Source organism: Rattus norvegicus, chromosome 12 (assembly GCF_021556685.1).
Source record: "Rattus norvegicus strain SHRSP/BbbUtx chromosome 12, alternate assembly SHRSP_T2T, whole genome shotgun sequence".
In the NCBI taxonomy this organism is placed as follows: domain Eukaryota; kingdom Metazoa; phylum Chordata; class Mammalia; order Rodentia; family Muridae; genus Rattus; species Rattus norvegicus.
This window is the reverse complement of record NC_141545.1, coordinates 21,348,899-21,370,471: the sequence shown is the minus strand read 5'-3', so window position 1 is coordinate 21,370,471 and position 21,573 is coordinate 21,348,899. Positions and strand designations below refer to the sequence as shown.

General features: G+C 51.9%; 1 protein-coding gene and 1 long non-coding RNA gene across 4 annotated transcripts in view; one reads left to right on the top strand and one right to left on the bottom strand.

Annotated features, from left to right (window-relative positions):
* Elfn1 (extracellular leucine-rich repeat and fibronectin type III domain containing 1) overlaps window positions 1–21,573 on the top strand; it is a 64,820-nt gene that overhangs the window by 38,668 nt on the left and 4,579 nt on the right.
* LOC148002215 (uncharacterized) lies at window positions 2,472–9,018 on the bottom strand. Its single transcript, XR_015634681.1, has 4 exons — window positions 7,167–9,018; window positions 4,507–4,690; window positions 3,434–3,835; window positions 2,472–3,341 (listed from the first exon to the last, which is right to left on the bottom strand). It is a non-coding gene; the product is annotated as an uncharacterized LOC148002215 (long non-coding RNA).

The following is a 21,573-nucleotide window of genomic DNA, read 5'->3' as shown; positions in this document are numbered from 1 at the left end:
TTAGTTTCCCTGGCCAGCTTCAAGACAGCCTGTGTTCCGGGGAGAGAAGGAAGTGCAGTGAGGGGTGATGGTGATCTTTGCTTGTCAGTCTCTCATGGAGACCGAGGTAGAGCCAGACAGAGGTAGATAGACACCTCGCTCATGGAGTCCCATGCAGAAGCGCTGTCCTTAGATAACAGAGACCACAGGGGACAGCTTAGAACTGAAAGGGCAGCCAGGAGGTGTCAGGACCATAAAATGGCCACAGACAGAGCTGGACACTGGTGGGAAAGTGGGGCAAGACTTTGGCCATTGGCAGATGCTTCTGGAAACACCCAGGTCCACCTACAGGTGGTGGAGGTTGGATGTGATGATGTCGGTGTGCCTCACTGGGGTAATGGGACTTGGAGTCCTCCGTCCTGGACTCTATGCAGGACTTCCTGCCTTGTCTAGTGGAGCCTGAGTGAAATACCACATATGACCAGCAGGAGGTGCTGTCGGAATCCAAGGTAGTTCTCCTGGAAAGTCTAGTTTTGGGTGGAATTTTCTCCAGAGGTTGCTTGCCTGCTGCATTTGAGCATTGAAGAATTCTGACCTCCCAGGAAGATAGTCCGTGGGACAGGTGGCCCAGAAGGCCTCTCAGAGGACGAGGAGGGAGTCAGGGATGGAGAATCCCTCACAGAAGGACTCAGAAAGGCAGACAGCAGGCGACCAGTCTTTGCTGTGCCTCAAGTAGAGAGGAGGGAGTGAATACGCTGACAACACAGACCCCGAGACTCCCCTGTCATGGCGGCTAGGGGACATGCCTACAGAGACAGGACAGAGGCCCTGTGCTTAGGGAACAATTATGGGTGGTTGTCATGAAGCTAGGCAGACTTGGCTGCGCTGACCTCAGGCCATTGGCACAGCAAAGAGTGTGGACATTATGAGCGCTCGCAGCCTGGCCTCACCCCAGACCATGCCTCTTCTCACGTGGTCATTTGCTGCATTTATTAAAAAAACCTGTACAGGGCTTCCTGGGTCTCTGTAGCATAGTGTTTGTGGAGTGCACAGCTCCTCAGGGAAAAGTAGCTGATCAAGAAACTGGGAATAAAACAGCCTGTGCTAACATTTATAGGCAACAGCCATACCTATAGATGTGCTCATTGCTTGTCCTTCTGAGGTCTCCTTCAGACCCACCCACTTTCCTTTAGGCCCACCCCTTTCCTTCCCTCTTTTTGTGCCCCAGGCTTGACATTTCACACATTAAAATGCAGTCTCCTGGACCTAGCAGACACAGGCCCTGAATGAATGTTTGTTGAATGAATGGAGGATGGGACAGTTCCGAGCCAACTACCCAGGAAGGCAGGTGGTAGAGCAGATGGCCTCCAGGCTCCTGCAGGTCTGAAGGAGGCACACATATGCTCCACAAGGGTTTCCTCAGGAACCCAGGGGCGGGACACACTGTTTCTCAGTTGCCGGTATTGAGTTATAACTTGGAGGTGTTGAGGATGGGACTGAAGGACTCCTGCATACTAGGTCAGTACTCTACCACTAAGCCACGCCCCAGCCCTTCACTGGGGGATTCTAGGCAGGGGCTCTACACTGGGCTATGCCTCATTCCCTAGTATTTTAAGCACTGCCACTTCCCATTTTCTCTGTCCCTCTTGTACAGAGACTTCATCCCAAGAAATCTTTTTCCTGGAAACCAGGACTAAGAGTTCAGAAAGGCCGTTCATGACACGTAGTCCTTGGCTAAACTCTGTTTCCACCATCAGGGGTTGAGCTTGCCTGGTGGTTGTGGTAAGAGCAGCCTGGGGAGGTGGAGTCCAGACCCTCTGTGAAGGCCCCTCCCTCTTCTCTGCCTCTATTTCCTTGTCTGAGAAGTGGACGCAGCATCTCTCTAGTTATCCAAATAACTTCTGCTGACTTGTCCAGAGCCTGTGGCAGCCCTGGTGATCCTTCCCTCCCTCCTTCTGGTGCAGAAGCCCCAGCTCTGCCTTGCTTTTTCCAACACAGAGCTGTTTATGTGCCCCCGGGGCGACAGGGGGCTGACAGCGGCCATGTTGGCCTGTTGAACCGCTGTCTAGGGATCGGCTGGAGACAGCGAAGCAAACAGCTAGAGCTAATTAGCAAAAGGTCATGCCAGCTCCTGGAGCCCCTGCTTTTGAAGTCTTGCCACAGGCGGGTAGAGCAGCTTGAGGAAGGCGGGGGTGACCAGATTCCTGCCCCCACCCAGCCCCAAATTGTTCAGTCATGACTCTAAAACTGGCTTTCTAGAAACTCTCCAGGGCGATCATGGCTGGACGAGCCCCTGGGCAAGCAGGGTTCTGTCTTCACAGGCAGCTAGCGTTGTGACCTTTAGAGCCCTACCTTCACCTCATCCCCAGAGGGGACTGAATGATCTGAAGAGTGGGCAATAGGCCCAGACTCCCCACTATGGTGCCCCCATGAACCCCACCTCCCCTGCCAAAACACCCTTTACAGCTTCTCTCTAAATCAATCTGCTTTTTAAAAACTTAAATACATTTATATAAAGGGAAGTTTTATAGCACTACACAAATGGAAAACAGGTCTCCCCGGCCATAAATAGAATTCATAATCATAAAAATAAATTCAATGGAAAGAAAACAATGTTATTAAATTCTCATTGGACGCTCTAGCCCCAGGGAGGCTGAGAGCCCAAGGCTTGCTACTGCTTTATTAAAGAGAGAAGAGGAGGGGGAGAAAGGAGAGAGAGAGAGAGAGAGAGAGAGAGAGAGAGAGAGAGAGAGAGAGAGAGAGAGAGAATGTTAAGACCCATCAGCCCTGGTCTGAGACTTTGCATCCAACAGAGTCAAGCATTTTCAGAGAATTTAAATTGAGAGCTGCTCCCTAATAAAACAGTTCAGCATTCTTTTATGCAGTGCCAGATTGTGTGTAAAACAGAGGCCTGCACTGTAGGGCTGAGCCCCACACGGTACTCCTCTCTCTTGTGTGAAGAGCGTGGCTATGGGGTACTGTCCTGAGAACTAGTCAGTGGTTCTGGTTCCTCCTCTGTCTGAGCAATCACTCTCATGGTCTCATGGTGGCTGCTGTAGCCCCAGCCATTGCATCTATGTCTCAGGCAGGAAAGAAAGAGAATATAAGAGAGGAAAAGGAATCCTGTAGACACGTCTGTTTCATGTTGCCCGAAAGGCAGTGAGCTCACTCTCCCGCCAACCAAGCTGGTGGCTGAATATACCACAGAGGAGGGGTGGGCCATGATGAGGAAGGGGCTGGAGTGATCATCATGGAGAGTCCTAAGTGGCAGCAGGCTGAGGATGCAGAAGCTGTCACCAGCTGTGGCTTCTTCAGGGCTGGGATTTGATGTGGGGAGACGTGGCCAAGAGCTGGGGAGCTTCCTGCAGGAGAAGGCAGCGTTTACTTAGTGTCTTTTTGGTTAGCACAGTGACTTGTGCCTTGGCCCTCCTGTCCTGTTGCTCAAGTGACTCACGGTGCCATGGTTCCAAGGTCAGACAGAGAGATGGCCTGGGCCAGGCTCCAGCACAGGTCTCCATCTGTCCAGCCGAGCTAGCCACTTGTTGCTCCGAGATCCCAGACATCTGACTGGCTGCCTGTTCATGAAACACCCAGTAGGCTGCAGCCCCACGCGGGCTGCACCAAGTGGAGGGCACACACAGTGTGGGAGCTTGAGGCTCAGTTTCTGAGGTGCGCTCCATGGGTGCCATCTTCAGAGCTTGTGTGAACACTAGACAGGTTCACCAGGGTGGGCCGTGGAGGGAGGCAGCAAAGAGGAAGACCTGGTATGGTGGGGACATGCTGGGGTACACTTCGGACACCTCCATGGTCTTGCTGAGTAATCGGATCTTTCAGGGGTGAAGCTCTTGAAAATGAACTAAAACAAGGTAAATAATATAAATGTTTGTATCTCCCCCACCCTAGTACACACACACACACACACACACACACACACACACACACACGCAGAGAGAGAGAGAGAGAGAGAGAGAGAGAGAGAGAGAGAGAGAGAGAGAGAGAGCAGGCCAGAGGTCAGTGGCCAGGTACCTAGGGCAGGCGTCTCTCCTTGCAGCTTCTTTAAGCTGAAGTGGTTGCTTTAACTCCTGCCATTGCATCTGCATCCCAGCTGGGCAAGTAGTATATATACATGGATTTGAGTGCATACTGGAAACCTTCAGCTCTACTCATCCTATCTAAGACTTCAGCACTAATTGTGACTGGTTGCAAGGATATCAGGAAGTGTCATTGGGTGGATCCCGCTTGAGCTCTTGGGTTTGGGTTTAGGAGAGGGAGAGGGAGAGGGAGGAGAGGGAGAGGGAGAGGGGGAGGGGGAGGGAGAGGGAGAGGGAGAGGGAGAGGGAGAGGGAGAGGGAGAGGGAGAGGGAGAGGGAGAGGGAGAGGGAGAGGGAGAGGGAGAGGGAGAGACAGTGTTCGTATCCACACAACTTGCTGCAGTCTGTTCTCTCCCATCATGCTGGTCCTGGGAATTGAACTCAGGCTGTCAGACTTGGCAGCAAGCCCCTTTACCTGCTGAGCCATCTTACTAACCTCAAGTTTAAAGGATATGAAGAGAATAGAAGTTGATGGCCAGCCAGGATTCTTAGATTTATCATGGATGGATGGTCTGGATCTTGGGACCTAGTAAGAGACAGCAGGCATGAGGGTGCCTTAGAACTGCGTCCAGGGTCATCTCCAGGGCTTTCCATGGCTCCTTCCAGAAAGTTCTCTCTTGCTAGAAGATACCAAACAAGATGAAACCAAACTTAGTAAAGAAACGTCACTGGGAAGAGGAGACCATGGATTCAGGCCACCGTCCACACAGCATGTTGGAATAGGGCCCCATTAATCACCACATCGAATCCGTAGGAAGTGCTCTATCCATGCTCTGGTTGAGTCCGAGGCCTTGTGTGCTATTCAAGTTAACGAGAGGGGTTAGGGAGGTCACTCGAAGACGAAACGCTTGCCATGCAGGCATGGGAACTGAGGTCCAATTCCACGTACAACAAACGCAGTGTGTCTGTCTGCACCCCCTGTGCTCCTACAGGGGGACAGGAGGCAGAGACAGGAGACTCCCAAGAAGCTCACAGGGCAGCTAGCTATGCAAGGGGGAGAAAGACACCCTGCCTTGAACAAGGTAGAAGGCAAGGACTGACACCCAAGGCTCTCCTCCCACATCAACACACGTGTGGTAGCACACACGTGTTCTCCATCACACACATGACTGCATGCCTTCATGCATAGCTTGCATATATGCACACATTAATAATAATAACAATGTTAAAGACAGTCACTTGAGAGTTCTCGCTCGCAAAGTCTGAGTTTCAACTTGCTGCTCCATCCCACCCCCTCGAAGCTACCAGCCCCTTAAACCTCCCCAAACCTTGGGGACAGAGCACAGGGAATCCACTTGCCAGGGAGTTGTCTCTAGGCTCCCATGCTGTTTGGAAGGGTTGGAAGATGCCACAGAGAGGGGTCACCATTGTAGCTCTCCTGGTCTAACCTAATCTGCCTCTATGTTTCCAGGATAGCCTTTTGCCCTCTCTGGGCTGACACAACAATTTCAGGATCTTAGGGCAGAAGCTGAGGTGGGCTGGTGGCTCCTGGGTGGCCGGAGAATTGTGTGACGTTCTGGATAGAGCTGGGCCCACTTGCAATCTTAGGTTCTTCTGTAGCAGTGGTTCTCAACCTTCCTAATGCCGTGACCTCATGGTGTGGTGACCCCCAACCATAAAATTACTCTGTTGCTACTTCGTAGTTGTAGATTTGCTACTGTTATGAATCGTAATGTAACCATCTGTGTTTTCTGATGGTCTTAGGAGACCCCTGTGAAAGGGGTCAAGACCCACAGCTTGAGAACTGCTAAAGGTTAAAGCCTCTTGGGCAAAGTTAGGGCGGTCCAGAAAGCTGCACCCACTGTCTTCAGAAGGGGGGTTGCAACCTCCAGGAGCCCATGGTTCTTCTGCACCAGGCTGGGATTTGTTCTTACCATGGCGGTAAAGAGACAGACTGCTGTTGCCCCTTGCTGCCCAGAGACCCTGCAACAACTTGGCATCCCATCCTGGTCCTCAGAGTGGGAGAAAGTGGCTTTTCTCCAGAAGGGCCCTTATCCAGAGCTGGAGACAAACAGATATCTGATCCCCACTCCTCACACACCTCAGCAGGACCCCACAAACTTCTGTCACCCCACCTCCCTCTCAGGCTTAAGGACCCCCTGACACAGTTGTCCTTGCACACCTCCATGGATGGGGAACTCAGTCTGAAACCACAAGCAGTTACTTTTCAAAACGTTTTAAAATTTATGATAAAATATTCAAGACATCTCAAATATTTAAGGAATCCCTAATAAATATTTCACTAATTATAAAATATTTACTATGACCAAAGGTATAATGATAACACAATGGGTCTCCCTCCCAGGTGGCTTCCCGCCTCACAGTAGCAGTTCATCCCTCGTCTTTCGACTTTTAATTTTGCTGAGGTCCTCAGAAGAGAATTTGTCATCATAATGTCTGGGGAGGGACACAGCATGGGATCCCTATGTAGCTGAGGCTGGCTTCAAACTTGTAATCCTCCTGCCTCAGCCTCCTGCTCCTGAGTGCTGGAATCATAGGTGGATCTTAGTTACTTCTATGTATGGAGTGTGTGTGTGTGTGTGTGTGTGTGTGTGTGTGTACTCATGCACATATGTGTATGCACTTGTGTGCACATGCCTATGTGTGTGTGCTCACTTGCATGCATGTGCATATGTGTGTATGTGTGTGCATGCATGTGCGTTCATGCTTGTGTGCATGTACATGTGTGTATGCACTTGCACACATGTGCATATAATCATATGCATGTGTATGCATGCATGTGTGCACACATGCACATGTGTGAAAAATGTGAAGGCCAGTGGCTGACTGTCCCATGTCCTCAGTCATATCTTTTGAGACAAGGTCTCAAAACCCAGAACTCACTAATTTGCCTGGACTCTGTCCAGCAAGGCCCAAGGGTGCTCTTGTATCCCCCGCTTCCCCAGGGGGGCTTTTAACTCAAGTTCCATGGACAGAATTCTGATTCTTATGCATGTGAGGCACTTTACCCACTAAGCCATCTCCCCAGCCCCCTGCACTGAAGACTTTCCCCCACAGCCACTGGAGCCCCAACCAACCCCCCTTCCTTGCTTTTGTGATTTTTTTACTCTCACACATTTTTACATTTATACTTACCCCAGCCCAGCAAAGGAGACGGCTGCAAATTCTGAAAGTTTGGCACAAGGGACAGCAACTGAACAGGTGTGCACAGTGGTGTCCGTTTGGCTACGCGGTTTGCTCCGTTTCATTGTCGTACAATAATAGTCCGCAGTGTACACACCCAATTCCGCCTGATTCCCCAAGGACTCCTGGGGTCCCTCTCTGGGCATCCTGACAAACTAGTGTGCATGTATCCTTCAACACGTCTTCTGGTGTCATCAGGCTTAGACCCAACCTGGGCAGACCCAACCTGGGCTCTTGGCTCCCAGGCCCGAGTGTCTTTCCGTGCAGTTTTTCACCCAGGTATGCAGGTGCCCCATTCACAAAGCAGGCCTGGGGCTATGGCCCTGCAAATGCTCTGGGGATTCCAGGTCCCAGGGAACTTTCCATAGGCAACCCCCTAATGGTCCCCATCACCCACGAGCCTCTTTGTTTTATCCCAACGGGCTCACCCATTCACCCTGGACTCACTCTGTCAACCTGCAGGCCATGTGACCCTAAGTTTATTCATAGACTCTGCTCCTCACTGCTGGGTTTGAACTCTGACCTCACTGCCGTGGGAACCCCGGCAGGTGAATTAGCCATTACGCTCGCCATCTGTAAACCGGGAACAGTCCCTTCAGCCTCCCAGGATGACTGCAGGCTATGGATGTCTGAACAGATGTCAGTTCTCAGAACAGTGCTGTGAGGCAGAGGTGATGTGGGTTGGACCTCTTCATGGTCCCTCAAGGTCAGAACTGAGTGCCAAGCAGTTCTGGACCAAACTGGAATGTCTAGTGAGGGTGACTGTTGCTGCAATTGAAACACCATGGCCAAAAGCAACATGGAAAGGAAAAGGTTTATTTCACTTACAGTTCATCATCCAAAGCATTGAGGGCAGGAACGCACACAGGGCCGGAACCTGGAGGCAGGAGCTGACACAGAAGCCGTGGAGGGGTGCTGCTTACCGGCTTCCTCCTCATGGCTTGCTCGGCCTGCTTTCTTAATAGAACCCAGGACCACCAGCCCAGGGATGGCACCACACACTGGGGTCTGACTCCTCCCACATCCATCACTAATTAAACACCCTACAGGTTTGCTGTGAGCCTGCTCTTCTGGAAGCATTTTCTGCACTGAGACTCCCTCCTCTGCGATGACTCTTCCTTGTGTCAAGTTGACATAAAACTCTGGAGTCTGTGGGGCACCGTCTCTCTTCTGCTCAGTACGTCTCTGACATCAATGGAGTTTGCCTCTTGAAGTTCGTCTTCTGCCTTTCTGTTTCCTGTGGGCGGCATGGGGCCTCACTTCTCTGCCCACTTGTGGGGCGAGTTTTGTTGCACACGAGAACTTGAGCCACCAGCCCAGCTGGAAGGAATAGCACAGTAGGAACTTCAAGCTTGTCACAGTGTGGCTGGGTGGGGACAGACCCCGTACTCTGCTTTGAGACTCATCAGTTCAAAGAGAGAGCAAGCTGGGGGCTGGGAGGCTGTGCAGGCTCTCCCAGAGCAGAGGTGGGGAACGACACTGCTCAGCCCGCTAAGGCAGGCGCAGGACACTTATGTAGCATTGGCAGAAAGGACCTGGGAAACAGGATAGTGGCCAGCCTTAAAACCTGCATCAGCTGCCCTGAGGTCCTAGCAGTAGTGTGGGTCTCCCTCAGATTCAAAGACCTGGGCAAATTTGCAGGGAACCACGAGCCAGGACTAAACCCCCAAGGACTTTATCAGGAAGCAAGCCTGGCACGACCCTGAGGCTGTGCTCACGCCCTAGTTGGGTGGTTTCCAGGTCCAACTGCGACACCAAATATGGAAGGTTCCCAGCTGTCAGGCGGCTGCCGAGCTTCTACTGTGAGACAGGAAGCAGACTGGCGTGTGCAGCATGCAGCGAGGGTCGGGCACAGTGAGCGTCATGGGCTCAGGATGCACACCTGCGTGTGAAACCACACAGGCATGCGCACTGGACTTACAGTTCTCAGGATAGAACATTCTAGATTTGTGACTCCCATCACTATCCCGACTCTGTCCTAGGCTGTGACAGCTCCACCCCAGGAGGATGAGGGAGATAGACTTTTATTCTGGTGGGGAGATCTCCTTTTGCTCTGCCATTACCAGTAACTGTGAAACACGGCCAGACTTATTTTCATTCTTCCAATGAAAGAGACTGAAGGGAACAAGTGACTCTCAAGTGTTCCTCAGTGGCCAAGGACCCTCCTAGGAATGACCCTGCAGTTCCCAGAGTTCTCACTAGCCCCTGTAGAGGGCAAATTCTTCTATCTCTCCGCATCCTTCCTCGAGCTCCCTAGCAGGAGCCTGATGGCTGAGGAAGGTGGAGCTATAGGGACCCTGAGCTCTGGGCCCCAGGCCTCCGGAGGAAGCTGTGTCCCTGAGGACTTCATGTGCACCTGAGGCCAGGCCCACCCACCCATGGCCTCCACAAGGGGAGCAGATGGTGCTCTGCCCCTCCACCACTGCTGTGCGCCCCCTGCACTAGTCTCCCTCACATCTCTGCACCCCTGTTTGCCCTGCACTCCAGTCAGCACCCTCTCTGTTGCATGCACCATTCTCTGGGTTATTACTTGTTTTGTTTTTTTATTTATCTTTTCTTCAGAAAAGCTAGGTGTTCAGCTCCATAGAAAACCACACCTTGCTCCAGCTAGGTACGGTCCGTGTCACACACACACACACACACACACACACACACACACACACACACACACACACCAAGTCACCACACCAGTCCTCTTTCATCCTCTCCCCTCCTCCCACCACCATCCCCTTCCCATCACAGGTAAAAGAGCCCAGGCGCCATCTTGCAGAACGCTGTTGCAGCATGAATTCAGTGGGCGAGTGGCCCTCTTAGGAGGCCACATCATTGTCAAGAAGAGAGACAGAGGTCAGAACTCGTGCACACTTTCCCCCTAGGGAGCTGAAGGTCTGCAGCTGCCTCTCCTGTGCCCTGTGCAGGATCACACTGACCCTTTCCCTGTGGCCTGCACCACCACAGGAACCCTCGTTACTGGCTGTCATCGTGGCCCTGTTTGCAATTATCGACCCCTCATCCAAAATATAAAAGGAGAGTCAGAGGTGTTTAGGAGCGTGCTTGGGGATGGGGAAAGAGGTTCAGTGTGTGTGTGTGTGGGGGGGTGCATGAGAATGCGAATTTCACATTCACTCACATAAAAAGCCAGGTGTGGACACACATGTTTATTAGTCCCAGCACTGGGAGGGTGAGACAGGAGGAGTCCTGGAGTTCTCTGCCTAGCCAGTCTGTGTAGCTACTGAGAGCCTTGTGATGATAGCCTAGGTTGCCTTTTGCCCCTCCCACTCCCACCCTCTCACACATACACAATCTCGACGACGACGACGACGACAAGTTGTTTGCAGGGAAACCTATGGCTGGCAAGGTTCAGACTACAGGCTCAAGAACTTGAGGGTCCTGGACTGTACCAGTAGTGCTGCCCAAAGACCCTGGTCCCCAACCCCTGCAGACAGTCCCTGCCAACTTCCACCTCAGCAGCAGGCATACGAGGCCATTCCGCATGGCACTGAGGGCTCGGGACTCCCCTAGACAGAGAGCAGACTGGGAGGGAAGCTGGGAGGTGAGGCCCCACTCCCCACCCGGTCACTGTTGCAGCTGCGGCTGCTGTAACAAGCGGTCCATCAGCTGTTCCACATCCAGTGATGTGTGAGTCAAGCCCTCAGGGAAGGGCCTGGTGGCGGTGTTAGGTTTGCTTAGCTGTAATTCTTGCTCCCCACATAGGCACTAAAGGGGCCCTTGGCCTCCATCCCCCAATTCCCATGCCTACAGCCTGCACACCCTTGGCAGGGAGGCACGGAAGTTGTTACCAGGATATGCTGGGAGCTGCTGGCCCAGTTGCAGGGTGACTTTAGCTGTTTTAGCCAGCGCTGTGGCTGGTTAGGTCCAGGCTGGCCTGGGTAGAACTATGCAAGGAGCAACAGGAAGTGGTGTTGTTGCTGTACTCCATAAGTTGCCCTTTCTGGGAGCTCTGACATAGTGTCTACCTGTCTGCTAGGAGGGTCGAGACAGGGGCAGAGTTAGGTCTTCTATCTCTTCTTGTGTATCTTCAGTTCCCCCTGGGGAATGTAGTAGCCACATGTCCATGTATGGGTGTCCTGAGAGCCCTTGAAGGGGGATGCATGGCTCCCAAATACGACTTCACCTTCTGTGACCTGGCTCCCCAAAGGTTCCACTCCCTCTAACTTCATCTACCAAGAAAGAGTCCTTCCAAACGCCTAATGTGTTCTCAGAGATCACTGTGTTTCCTGTCCTACTGTGGGCCAGCCCCAGATGCAGGAGGAGGTTTATGTTAGCGATGTTGCCCCACACAGCCTCAGAGAAAGACCCCCAAGCCTCTGAAAGCGGGGGTTCCCTTCCAAGAATATCAGAGGTTGAGTCTCCAACCACCTAGAGGAGGATGTAGAAAAAGCCACACACTCACAGAGTGGCAAAGACACCCCAGAAATGGACCCCCACACCATCCTTGCCCACAAATACCATCAAATCTTCTTGGGGAGAGCAGATGCAGTCTCAGGTCTGAAGAATATTAGAGAGATGATCTGCCTTGATTATACAGGGTTCGTACAAAGAATTCAGAGACGCCTTCGAGCTAGAGCAATCTATTAATACGATATATAATATCAGCCAGCCTGCCAGCATGCTGTGTTAATAAATGACAAAGGGTGTTTGACCAAGCCCCGGTGCCAATTTCTGGTTTTAAAGGAACAGCTAAAAATAGGTCTGGGAAGGTACTTTGCTATCAGAGTGAATGATCTGACTCAGAGTGCTAGCCAGGACTGCTCTAAATGATGGCACTAAAAAAAAAAAAAAAAAAAAAATCATTCTCGTTCAAAACCTTTTATTAGAGAAAAGACAGCACCTCTCTGTTTGTACTGTGATGGTAGACACAGCAATAAGACAGGAAAGCGGATTGGATGGCCATCTCTAGGAGAAGAATAATTTGTACTTATTTGCCGTCAGTGTGATTTGAGACCCAAGAGAAGCAGCTGAAAAATAATTTAATATACGGATTTAATATAAAGATACAGAGCCGGAGAGAAAACGCGTAACACAGATCAATAACTTTATTTGTTCTAAAGAACAAGTGGTCAGAACAAGTAATGAAATAATTGGTCCCCACCTGAGATGGGCCCAATAAAAACAGCAGCGCAGAAGCCCCGAGGAATTTCTAGAAACTTTGACAAGAAAAATTTAGGATCATTATAAAGAGTTCAATAATGTCTTCCCAAGGGACAGGAAAGGGAAAAATAAGGCAAAGAGGCTGGGATAGTCCCTCGGAGTCATTCTGGAATTAATCTACACAGTCCCTCTGCACTAGGTGGCCGGTTTTGAAAAGCAAGAGAGAATCATCCTTAAGGTTCATCTGGAAGAATATTCAGTGCCCAGGAGGCTGAGGCAGGAGGATTGAGAGTTTCAGGCCAGACTGAGGTACACAGGGATATGTTGTCTCAAACAACTGTGCCCTCCAGCAAAGTGAATATTCAAAGAAATAAAGCAATGGGGCTAGGGGGGTGGCCCAGTTGGTAGAATGCTTGCTTGGGGGATGAAGCCCTGGATTCTACCCTCAGTTCCATAGAAATGGAGTGTGTAGTGGTCCACCTGCAATCCCAGCACTTGGGAGGCGGAGGCAGGAGGATCACAAGTTGAAGGTTACCCTGTAGTGAGTTTGAGCCAACCTGGGCAACATAACATCCTGTCCAAAAATTAAAAAAGGAAAGCTAAGCAATCAGAGTATATAAACATTTTAGTTATGATATGCTTGTCTAATCCTCTGAAGGACAATGGTGACCAGTCATAGAATATGTACAGTTTTGGTGAAAGAGAGGGGCGGGAAATGTCCTGGGAGAAAGTGCCATGACTGCCTTCTCTCCCATGAGATGTCTTTCTGTCATGACTGCTGGTACAATTCTTATCATTTGTTTGTTTAAGTGTGTGTGTGTGTGTGTGTGTGTGTGTGTGTGTGTGTGTGTGTGCAAGTGTAGAGGCTGAAGGTCAACCTTAGCTCCCCTGGTACCATCACCTTGTTTTTGAGACAGGATCTCTCCCTCTCCAGGGCTCACCAATTAGGCAAAGCTGACTGCCCAGCCAGCCCCAGGGATCCCTTGGCTTTACCTTCTCAGCTCTGGGATCGTAAGCAAGTGTGACCAGGCCTGCTTTTAATGTTGGTTCTGGAGATGAAACCTGGGCCTCTTCCTTGCACAGTGAGCATTTTTACTGACTGAGGGAGCCGTCTCCTCAACCCTACTGGGGTCATCCGTGACGATATGCAAATGTCCTGGAGGAAGGTTGCCAGCTGAGCAAGGTTGGGAAGGAGGGAAGGAGGGAGGGGGAGGCGAGATTGGAGCATTAGGAATCAACCTAAAGGAATAGATTGGTCAATACATCTTGTCAGAACCATTTGCTGCTACTTAGGCGGGGGATGGAGTCGATTCTGATCCTTTTTCCACATGCAGCGAACATTGATATGAGACCAGGCAAGTGTAAGGCGTTGTCCTCTCAGAGGGCAAGCCATTGTCCCCACTCTGCCGAGCTGTGGGAGCCAAGGCTGGGCTCTCAAGCCAAGGATCTGCTGACCGTGAACTTACAAGCTTGCGTCAGGCTCCTGGGAGCTGCAAGGCTGTGAACTCCCATACTTGGCTCAGGGGAGTCTCCTCGGTGGTTGAATGTCACTCCTCGATGCCTGTTGGGGTGGGTGTGATGTGGCCTCTGGGAGATTCTGGTAGCTGTGGGAGCTCCCAAGGGGACAGGGCATTCTGGTGGTGGCTGTAGCAGTAGACGCCATAGAAGCAGGGTGAGCCCCAGGCAGGAGGATACCTTTCACACACCTCCTCAGAACTTGCAGTGCAGCGACAACTCTCAGGACAAACGGAATGTGGGCAGCCCTGGGTATGAGGGGATGGTGTGGGCTCCTTTCCTTCCCACACACTCTTGTTGGGGATGTGGACTGTGTCAAGAGGTCATAGACCCATGGAGTCGTGTCCCACAGAGGGGCAGCTGGAGGCTCAGATACACAGTGGTTCCAGCCATACATGTCTTAATGCCAATAGCCTCAGGCTGGATTTTGTGTGTTTTCCTTAATTTCCCTAATTAACATAATATTGGGGACTAATTGCTCATTAATTAATTATGTGTGTATGGGGGAGGTGGTGTGGCTGTTTGAAGAGCCCACGTCTCATGCCTTCCACATCATTTTTGAAACAGGGTCTCTCACTGAACTTGGAACAGCACTGAGGTTGCATGTACTGTGAGGTCTAGCTTTCATGAGGGATTGGGGATCGAACTCGGGTCCTCCCACTTCCATAGAAGAACCTTACGCGCTGGTCCTCTCTTCAGCGCCCCTTGTGTGGGCTTTTAGTTCGCGGATAATTGTAACGTCTGAAGAATAGTGGCGCATTTATGACCTCAGTTCAGAATGATGCCTCCAAATCTTGAGTTCATGAGAAATTGCCGGGAATGAGTACAGATCCAACAGCCAAGATGCCGATAGCACAAGGGTCAGCCTGACCTGGCGAGTGGCTTGCAGATGTGTCTGTACCCAGGCCTGTCTGGGAGAGGACAGTGAGACCAGACTCATGTTGTCTCCGGGTCCCAGCAGCCTCCAACAATAGAACTCCTGGGCTTCCCACCGGGCCAATATCAAGCCCCCAAATAGAATCAGAGTTCTTGAGGTTGGGAGAATCAGAAAGGGGCTTTCTGGAACTCAGGGATTCTCAGCGGTCAGCACAGCTCTAGTGGGGAATAGCAGATCTCAGACCAGCCTTCTCTCAAAACAACTGGAAAGATTCAGGTCAGACTAAAGATAGAACCTCCTGGCTGTCAGAGTTATGGGGGGTGTGATGGGACACCCAGACCCATGCTTGCTTTTAGATGAGGCTCTCTGTCTGACAATGGGAACCGTGGCAGAGTTCCTGGAGAGGGTCACACACTGTCTGTCATCTTCAGGGACCAGCCTGGCACCCTCCTCCGAAGACGCCTGCCAGCGCTTGAACAGGGAGCCTTTGCGGACTGATTTCTCCCTCCAATGGTGCAATACATCATCTTTTTTAATTTAAAAAGATGCCCGGTGGAAGCTTCAGAGACCATTAAGTGTTTGGGTCCCTAATTAACTTCAGAGCAGCCTGGAGCAGCGAAGGGAGGGAGGAAGGGAGGGCCACAGGGAGTGATCGGGCCCCAGCTCTAGTTGGGAAGGAAACAGCAGACCAGACTCCCCTCCCTGCATCTCCAGGCCGGAGCCTCTCGGGGGCTGCTGGCTGCCTTGTGCATCTGGCTTCAGCTCCATGGTCCCCTGTGGAAGTTTGGAGTGAGTCAGGAGACTACTTATCTGCAAATTGCCTGCTGAAGCCTTTTGCTGGTCTCTGGTTCCTGGCTGGCTTTCCCTCTCTGAGCTTCTCCCTCCCCCTCCCCCTCCCGCTCCCTCTTCCTCCCTTCCTTCCACCCCACCCCTCTGGATGGCTTTGGTGTCCAGTAGGTGCTCAATAAATGTAGATGGGTTGGGACCTGGGGTTCTCCTACAAGGTCATCTGACATTAGACAGTCTCCCTGTCACCTTGACCCTCCCTGGTGATCTCTGAGCTCTCATAGGGAGGAGCAGAGCATGGGCAAGTGCCATTCTCTAGCCTCCAGTCGCTGGCCAGTTGGAGGACAAGGTCAGGGCCAGTCAAGGTCCAGGGTGTGCTGGGCCTGACCCTGTGTCCAAGTCCCAAGGAGACAGACTGCTGATTGAGCCATTCTGAACTAGCTGGGCTGAGCATGAACTGAGGGTGGGAAGGGGGGAGGGAGAGGGGAAGGGGGAGAGGGAAGGGGCTGGAAGTGTAGGGGAAGTCTAGGCAGCCTTAGTGGGCAGTGAGGAAACCCCCAAAACTGGTCCCTGGGGCCTTCCCTGTGTGAAACTACACATATTCTTTGCCCACCAACACCGTTTCACAAGGCTTCTCTCTACTGCCTCCTTAGCTCACGGTGGGTCTAGAAAACTGTCCGGAAGGAACGGAGAAAACACCCTGTACATTGTTCTAGAAACTTTAAATAGCCAGGCACATGCTTCTTCATCATAGGAGGGAGGACCAAGCTCATCTGAATGAAACTCAGAGAGGGTCAGTAAGTTTCCCAAGGTCACCCAGCCAGAGCTTAGCCAAACCAACCTCGGCACATTAACTTGAGCTGAGGAACAGGGAGCAGGCTGGCCCCTGTCCACTCAGCCTCAGCCTCCCGGACCTGCCCATCATAGCCCGAGGGCTCTGCCGCAGAGCGTCGCAGGACAGTTCTGGCTGGAGCCCTGCTGCAGAGGCGTGTGGAGGTTAGCCGTAAACATGATCTATTGGGAAAACATTGGGACAGTGAAAAGTTATCAATTGATTGATAACTTTCCACTCATCTCTCTGCATCCCCTCCCTGGCCCTCGGCCTGCGCTGCCCTGAGGGTGCAGGATGGGAAGGGAAAGCCACTCCACTTGGCTCAGGTCCAGCTCTGCCCTGGCTGTTCTTCTAGCTCCATGATCGAAGACGGAGCCCATATTTTTAGACACACGTGATCAGTCCCACTCGTCCGCCATGATTATACAAATCGGACCATAAGAAGTTTAAAGGCCTGGAACACCACACTGAAATTCATCATCAGCAAAGGGCTGTGGGGTTGGGACAACATTACTAACAGATCAGTCTGCCTGGGCTGCAGAGGTCCTCTGTGTGTGTGTGTGTGTGTGTGTGTGTGTGTGTGTGTGTGTGTGTGCATATGTGTATCTGTGTGCATGTGTGTGTCTGTGTGTGTGTCTGTCTCTGTGTATGGTGTGTGTCTGTGTGTGCATGTGTGTGTGCTTTTGTATGTGTGTGTACATGTGTGTGTGTGTGCATGTGTGTGTGCTTTTGTATGTGTGTGTACATGTGTGTGTATCTGTGTGCATGTGTGTGTCTGTGTGTGTACATGTGTGTGTATCTGTGTGCATGTGTGTGTCTGTGTGTGTGCATGTGTGTGTGTCTATGTGTGTCTGTGTGTGGTGTGTGTCTGTGTGTGTCTGTGTGTGGTGTGTGTCTGTGTGTGTCTGTGTGTGGTGTGTGTCTGTGTGTGTCTGTGTGTGGTGTGTGTCTTTGTGTGTGCATGTGTTTGTGTCCATGTGTGTGTGGTGTGTGTGGTGTGTATGGTGTGTGTGTATGTATGTGTACAAGAGTCATTCCCAGACACTGAGCTCTGGCCCTCTCACTATATGAAAAACCCCTGCAGACACCCAAAGAAACTCAGGTGGGGAAACAGGTCTGGGTTTGAAAATGGGAGGCTTGGGCAACATAGGCTTGATTCCTCACCCTCAGTTTCTCTGGTCCCTGACTACGCCTTTTGCTTCAAAAGGAGAGAAGTGACCAGGAGCAGGGAGGGGAAGAACTGGATAGGAACTAACCCCACACCTCCTGCCTCTTGTCACCCTGGGTCCTCCCCCAACTCTGCCCTAGAAGCCACCCACTATAGCTTGGGCTACTACCTGGCACTGCCTACTCCTCTCTGCCCTCAGAACGCCCCATACCCCCTAAAGAGTGAGGTCACATGACCTTGTACCCTGGACCCCTCCCCTCTCTGGTGTGCACATCCTCCTTTCTGTCTGCCGGATTCCTACACAGCTGCTAAGGCCTTCCATCTAATGTCCTGCCCTGCAGCCCATGGCCCCAGATGCATCTCCCCTGCTCTCTTCTCTCCTGCCAGACTGTGTTCATGGTCCTTTGAGGGTCCTCCGCTGTGCTTAAACTCTATGCCCAGAATCCCCCCTGCTGAGAACAGGGCACAGAGCAAGGTATGGCCGGAAGTGGTTTCACTGCTCAGGCCTGTCAATCTGTGAGTCAGGTGTTTATCGAGAGTCCGTGAGAAAACTCTGTTCATCTTCTGATCATTCCTAGGGTGTCTTTGACTGTTCTTCCTTCCCCCCATCCCTCCCTCCCTCCCTCCCTCTCCCTTTCCCTTGTTCCTTCCTTCCTTTGTTCCTTCCTTCTGTATTTGTACATATGAGTGCAGATGTGTATTTGTTCATGCATGCACACGCATGTGTACCTGCACATGGACCTCAGGTACTATTCACTCTTCCTTCCTCCTTCCCTCCCTCCCTCCCTCCTTCTTTGTTTCTTTCTTTGTTTTTTCTCTTTCTTTCTTCCTTCCATTCTTTGTTTCTTTGTTTCTTTCTTTCTTTCTTTTGAGACAGGGTCTTACTAGTCTGAAATTCGCAGATTCAGCAAAGCTGTCTGGCCTTCAAGCCCCAGGGATCCTCCTGTCTCTGCATCCCTGGCACCGTGGTGACATGCCCAGCTCTTTACATGGCTCACAGGGGGCTGGATCCAGCGTTTTAGTTTCACGTGGAAAGTGCTTTAGCAACCGAGCCATCTCCGCCTGTGACATATCTTTCAATGTCTAATTTACCCGCTCAGGGACCTCTGCCATCTCCATCCAGCCAGATGGTTGGGCCCTCAGCTCCCGGCTTCGGCTTCAAGCCTCCCTGTGATGGGAGGCTTCCTACCTCGGATCTCTCAGAGGTCCTTGTGAGCTGAGCAAGCCCAGGTTTGGCTCCTGCACTCTGTACATGGAGTCTACCTTTCAAAGTAGGCCCATTGGCCACCACATCTCCACATCTCACCTGCAGTCTAGGAAATGTCGGGGATGTGGAGACCAGTTGGGGTTCAGTCAAGTGGAAGGCATTAAGGGACAGCCTTGGACATCCAACTGATGGTCATCCACAGGTTCCCATGAGAACCCAGCTCCAAGGCAGGATGGGGGCACAGTGAGTATCAGATACCTGTGGCAAAGGCTGCCATGGAGTGAGCGAGGCAAAGGTCAGGAGTTAGCGCCCCCAGAGGTCACCTCCAACAGGGACAGGAGACATCGCTCTCTCAGATCCAGGATGAACAAGGCTGGGGAAAGATAAAGTCGAGAGACAGATGTCACCCTTTTGAGAAAGTTTGCGCTGAAGGGCAGGAAGGGGTGGAGAGGGAGGGGGCACACAGGTTGAGTGTTCTGGTTGTTTCAGCAGAAGATTCTAGAAGGGTCATGTCCAATAGCCATTGGCTGCACTTGGTCATATCCAATAGCCATTGGCTGCACTTCTGACACGAGATAGCCACACTCAGGCAGAGGAACCCTGACGCAGAACGTGGCCCATTGATGTCTGGTCCACGGGGTGGACCGGGCACAGGGCCAGGAAGTAGCCTCCTCATGCAGGGTCTACACACTGCCCTCTACCATGAAGACTGGTTTGGTGATTGAACTACTGAGCACAGAGTGAAAGGAGAGATGGGGGTGTAGACGGGGAGGTGTAGAACAGGGGAATACATGAATTATGGAATGAGTGAGTGTATGAATGGAGGATCTTGCATTCCATTCATCCCCAAGACACCATCTTGGGCCATTGACAGTCACCCATCTAGGGTAGGCGTTCTGCTCCCTTGATAACTACTTCCCATGGTGGCCCTGGTCCCAGTCCTCTGTCTTCCACCTAATTCTGTGTCCATGGATCCAGGTGGCATTGGGCCTGTCTTCTCAACCTACCCTTGGCCTGGACAGGAAGGACCAATTCACTCCATGACCCAGGATGGGCCTTTCTTTCTGGATCTCAGTTTCCCTGATCTGTAAAGCTAAGTGTGGAAGGAGAATTTTGGAGCCCATAGGACTGAGGTCATGGGAGTCCCTGTGAGGCAACGTGAGAAGTGGGTCTGTCTTCCCTTGTTTGAGAGGCTGCAAACCATAGAAGAGGGGACAGCCATGGGTTCCTGCCCTACCAAAGACCCCATCATTGCTGATAAGCCTGGGTGTTGGATGGCAGATGGCCGTAGGAAGATACAGATGACCAGACCATGGCTGGAGGCAGGGTCCCTCACACTCTGCTCTCATACAGCAGCCCCACCATCCGGCAGGGGAGGGCGGGGAGCAGGAGCTGTTCCCTACACTGAGTCATAGCACAAACGGCTAGACTGCCTGCCTTACATGATGTCACATGGTGACAGAGAACATGAAAGAGGCAAGAGGGGACAAAAGAGGACCTGTGAGTCCCCACATAGCCTATCCTACACGTGTGGGTGAGCATAGGCATGTGTGCCTAGGAGGACAGGAAGGCAAACGTCCATGTACACACCTGCAATTGTGTGCGTAGGAGGCCGGCGCACTGCAGGAGACATCTCGGAGCCTCTTTCGGCCTGTAATCCTACTTAACTCCACTTTCGGTTATTTTGAGCGAGAGATTACAGCTGATTAAGCTCTCTTGCCAGACACCACCCCTCCTGGAGGCTGGGACAGAAAGGCCCTGCCCACCCGGACCAGTGTGCTCAAGACCAGCACTACCAGCTCTGCCTTGAGCACTGCTGTGGTGTCAGTCCAGCCTTTAGGGCATTGAGGATACATTGTACCATCACCATGCCCTTGTCATTGGTGTCAAAACCCAACGAAGTTCTCAGGCCTCGCTTGCTGGCTGAGGATCATGCCACCCCAACTGTCCTATGTCCCCTTTCCAGCTCCGGCATGCAGGACTCAAGCAGACCCTAGGCTGCTGCACCCCAAGGCAGTACCTGGGTTCCTCCGGGTCTCCAATCTGTCCACTTCATCTTTCTCAATCAGAAATGGATTCTCTTGGGAGCCAGGCCCTGTTTATAGTGTTTGCAAAAGGGAAATATATATATATATTCCCTCCTCATTTGAGTCGCCTCAGAGCAGCCCCGTTGCAGCTGTCAATATTGGTGAAATACACTCGCTGGCTGCCGGCCAGGCCACTGAGTAGTGACAGAGGCTGCTGTAAATCCCCGTATTAACAGGCTAACACCCATTTCTCCGTCGCACAAGTGGGCAGGGTGTGTAGCGCGACGTAAAGGACCCTAGTTCTACCGGGAAGTCTCTTCCTGTCACCCCACAGTCCCATTCGCATGCACTCTGAGCTCTGGAAATTGGGGAAAGGCACAGTCCTGGTCCTGGGGGTATATGTGGCCAGGGGTATGAGTTGGAGGAGACCCATGCATGTATGCCAATTTGGGGTGTGAGATATAGGGGGGGTGGCCCTGGCCCTGGCCCTGGGAACTGGGAGGGGTGTTTTTGTTAAACTTGAGAGGACTTCTTTTTCGTTGTTGTTTTTAACATTTTACATTAATTTATTAATTGCGTGTGGGGGGCGCGGTCAGAGGACAACTTGTAGGAGTTGAATCCCTCCTTCCTCCATATGGGTCCCGGGGATTGAACTCCGGTCATCAGGCTTGGAAGTGTTCCATTATTTGCTGAGTCACCTCGCTGTCTCCCTCCGTCCCAGAAGACCGTGGTAGAGCAGGCTGTTCCTCCTCAACTGCCCTGTAGGGACAGCTTCAAGTCCTGGGTGCCACGTGGATGGATGGCCTCAGAGCTCAGCCATCTGATTCGTCTGGAG